This window comes from Daucus carota, chromosome 6 (genome assembly GCF_001625215.2).
Source record: "Daucus carota subsp. sativus chromosome 6, DH1 v3.0, whole genome shotgun sequence".
Lineage (NCBI taxonomy): Eukaryota > Viridiplantae > Streptophyta > Magnoliopsida > Apiales > Apiaceae > Daucus > Daucus carota.
In genome coordinates, this window is record NC_030386.2 from 27,658,886 (window position 1) to 27,663,122 (window position 4,237).

At 32.5% G+C, this 4,237-nt stretch overlaps 1 long non-coding RNA gene across 1 annotated transcript; it reads left to right on the top strand.

The window, feature by feature from the left end:
• Nucleotides 1–1,723: 1,723 nt before the first annotated feature.
• On the top strand, nucleotides 1,724–3,483 carry LOC108226534 (uncharacterized). The gene is made up of 2 exons (XR_001807676.2): nucleotides 1,724–1,906; nucleotides 2,905–3,483. It is a non-coding gene; the product is annotated as an uncharacterized LOC108226534 (long non-coding RNA).
• Nucleotides 3,484–4,237: the final 754 nt, after the last annotated feature.

Below are 4,237 nucleotides of genomic sequence, written 5' to 3' on the forward strand. Positions count from 1 at the left end.
AAAAATACCTTTTCATAAAAAAAATTTCAAAAATACGATTTGCAACTTTTGCAACCTTGGGCGGCGCAGCCGCAAAAGTTGCAAATGAGGTTACAAATGAGTTTGCAAAAGTTGCAAATGCAATTGCAACTAGTTCAACTGAAAACTGTAAGTTGCAAATGAGATTGCAAATGAAGTTGCAACTGTAGTTGCAACTTCATTTGCAACCTCAGTTGCAACTAAATGCAACTAAAAACTATATATAATTGCAAATGAGGTTGCAAATGAAGTTGCATCTGCAGTTGCAACTTTTGCAACTGCAGTTGCAACTTCATTTGCAACCTCAGTTGCAACTAAATGCAACTGAAAACTGTAAGTAACAACAGATGTATGGTGTGCCCCTGGCGGGGCCATTAGATTGCAATAGAATCAACTGAATGCAACCATATGCAACTGAATACAACCATATGCAACCATATATGCAATTACAAATCCTGATTTCAAGTTTCAGTTTTCAAATGTCATTTTCGACCTCATTTTCGGAAATGAGGTCGAAAATGACATTTGAAAACTGGAACTTGAAATCAGGAATTCGGTTGCATATGAAGTTGCAAAAGAGGTTGCAACACGGCTGGCGCCGCCTGGAGTTGCAAATGAGGTTGCAAAAGTTGCAAACCGTATTTTTGAAAAAAAAATTTATGAAAAGGTATTTTTAAAAATAATTCTGGAAGGTAGTATTTTTGAAAACAATAAAAGAAAAGGTAGGTAGTTTTGTAGATTTCCCTAAATAATATCACATGTTATATATTAATAATTATATATAATGATATTATATTTTATGTATATGTCGCCCGTGTTAATTGTAAAAACTGGGGGTTTTAGTTAAAAAATCTAAAAAAGATAATGCGTTTGATTAAAAAGACGATTACTATATTGCTTGATGTTATTTTAGAAGATGGAGTTTTTTAGCTAAAAAATATATAAAAGATAATTTATTTTAGTTAAAAAGAATAATTGGTCATATAGATAGGCCCGTATTTCGGCCCAAGTACCGACCGCCAGACCAATATAATAATACTCCCTCTCTTTTTTATTATTTGACGTTTTGAATATTGGTACACATCTTTAGGTATAAATATGTCGCCTGTGTCTGTATTAATTGTAAAAAATTGATTTTTTAGTTAGAAAATTATTAAAAAGATAATATATCTTAGTTAAAAAAGTAAGTATCATGTTTCTCAATGTTATTTTAGAAGATTGAGTTTTTTAGTCAGAAATATAATAAGGTAATATATTTCAATTAAAAAGAATAATTGATTATATAGATAGGCCTGTACTTTGGCCCAAATTAAAAAGAATAATGGGATATATAGATAGATCCAGAATAATTGATTATATAGATAGGCTCATATTTAGTCCCAAGTACCGACCGACCAAATTTTTAATGTTTCGGCTTTAATAGTATAGTATGGATATGTCAATTATACTTAATGTTCTTGGATCATCTCAGAATTCTAATTTTTTAAATTCACATTTTCTAATTATAAATCAAATTCGAGGCTTTGAAATTGAAATCGACACAAGAAGGTTGTGATAGCGAGTTTTTATTTTTAAAATCAAGAATATACAATTTGGTATAAAACAAGACGTAAGGTGTGTATAAATAAATTTAAGGTGCGCCTATATCAGCACATTTAAAAGAAAACCTTAATCTAAAATAACAGATTTTATAATTCAAAAAATATTAATTTTTTTACTAAACACTGTCTCATCCATATTTATATTTTTCATTCATTCAGATATTCTAGATTCTAGATTTAAAAATCACCGCTAAGTATCTTTCATCCAATGTTATTCTCCCTCTTCAGATCTGTTTATCGTGTTATGATCTCACTTGTTTTCATTTAGCCCACGCTTTCTCCCTGCTGTAAGTCTCTTGCATCGTCCATTATCCTCCCTTTTCAGATCTGTTTATCATGTTATGATCTCACTTGTTTTCATTTATTTTGTGGATTTTAACTGATAATTATATCTTTAATTGCTGTTTCATGTACTGTACTTGTTATCGCAGTTGTTTATTTAATGTTGCGCTGAGAATTATAATAATTAACGGTATTAGCAGTACTGGCAGTAATTTTTGGAAAGATTAGGATGTTAGTGATGACGGAAGTAAGACCTAGATAGCTGGGAAATGAGTGATGACTGCTTATCGGTTATTAATTTCTGTCAGTATTCGATTTCAATTTTTGACAATTTTACATGTATTATTAAGTTCATGAGACTGCATAGAATGATAGAATTGATATAACTTCAATTCTGTAATTTAAGTTTTTCGTTGCCTTGGCCAATGTACTGAGACTGTAACAATAAACTAGTCGGTCCGCCACTCTTGAGCATTCTTTGTTTCTTAAACGCGTTGTTGCTCGTGGATCTCACCTATGCCTGATACTTTTCTTATTTGCTTTCATAAAAATGGTTATAGATATTTCCACATTTGATTTTACGGTTCTGTTTATGTGCGTTGTTTGCCAGTTAACTGAAAAAAATGAATATTAAGTTTTTGTTTGACTTCAGTTTGCTAAGACTGGATTACTTCTTATTCATGCTTGTGGTTAGCCAATAATCTACACGATTTCAATATAAATTGTGAATATTTGTCATCGTCTTGTAACTTAAGTATCTTGATTTATAGAACCATATTTATAAATTGTGTTTGTCCCAAATTGCGGGAAAAATTATCTGCTATATATGGCAGAACTTTTTTTATTATCAGTAACTGTACTTCTTGGTGAAAGCCTAAAGTATGATAGAGCACAAGATGAATTGGAGAACCTTGAATTCCTTACTTTTCATTCCCCTCTTTCTGTAGTCATTCGTGGTTGAGCCTAATTAGATGAATGGTTTGTTCTTGTGTTGGTGGTACAGACTGCAGAGTTTTTGGTATTGCCGTGGAACTTTTGGCACAAGATATGGTTGTCGAAAGCAAAACAATTTCTCCTCGTTGGAGACAGAATTCAATTAATTCACCACAAAATAAGAAGCAACAGACACGATTGGGTGAGCTAGGCAGCTTCTCAACAATTGTTCATCGACACCGCTTCCTTCTAACAGCCTGTGCCCTCTTGGCTTTCCTCTGCACCATATATCTCTACCTTGCTGTCACCTTTGTAGCCAACGACTCATGCTCAGCCTTGTCAGGTACTCAAAAGTCGATGTGTCATATACAACAAGCTAAAGATTTTGTTTCCAAAGGAAAACTAAGAAATTTATTGTAGCCAATGTCTTTACTGCATTGATAATTTGTTGTAAGCTATTTTCCCTATCGAGACCTACTTGAAATATAGATCTTGGTCATGTTCATGTGTAGGTGAGAAGTAGCTTTGAATTGTTACAGTATACATGTAACTGCCTTTAAAACGACAACAGTTCCAACTAAAACTGTTTTAGTTTTAGTAAAACATATTTTTTCCTGAGGATCATTGAAATGAAAAACATGTAGCTGACTGCAATCTGTTAAAAGAAGTGACTGGGACTTTGCCCACTAGTGTTCACCATCCATCATCTGTGTCGTTGATCTATTTCACCGGATTAATTCTCACAATCATCTGATCCCTAAAAACAAGGGAATCACTTGGGTGTTCAAGGACAAGTTTTTTTCCCCTGCCTTTTTATTTTGCTTTTGAAAATGGTGTTGCTCTTTTAAATTTCTTTCAAATGAAACATATTGTGCACTGCTACCAATGAAAATATCTTACTGAATTAGACTTGTATAGTACTACCTCCATCCCATAATAAAAAGAATTATTCGTAGAAATAAGATTTAAAGAATAAATTATGAAAAACAGTCGATACGCTTTAGTTATGTTTTTAAGGGAAGATTTGAATTGGTGCGGTGGGCTCGTACACACGGTAACCAGTCTGGGCTTCCAATTTGACTTAAGCTGGGCCTCAAGTTTGAGTAGAATATATTGTTTGATATACTAGTTCTTGGAAAACGCAGGTTTAAGATTCCGTCAAATATCAAAAAAGAAAAAGAAAAAACCTCACATCGATTTTGTCCACGAGTATCCATGCATATATGGATGACAAATTTATAACGGACACATGATATTTGATGACAATTTTGAATGGATTTTGTCACCAATTTTTGTTCTAGAGTCTTAACACTCATGACATTGCTTTGGTATGATTTATGTTCCGGAGCACAAATTGTTTATTTATTTATTTTTATACCAATCTGCATATTGTTTTCCTTGAT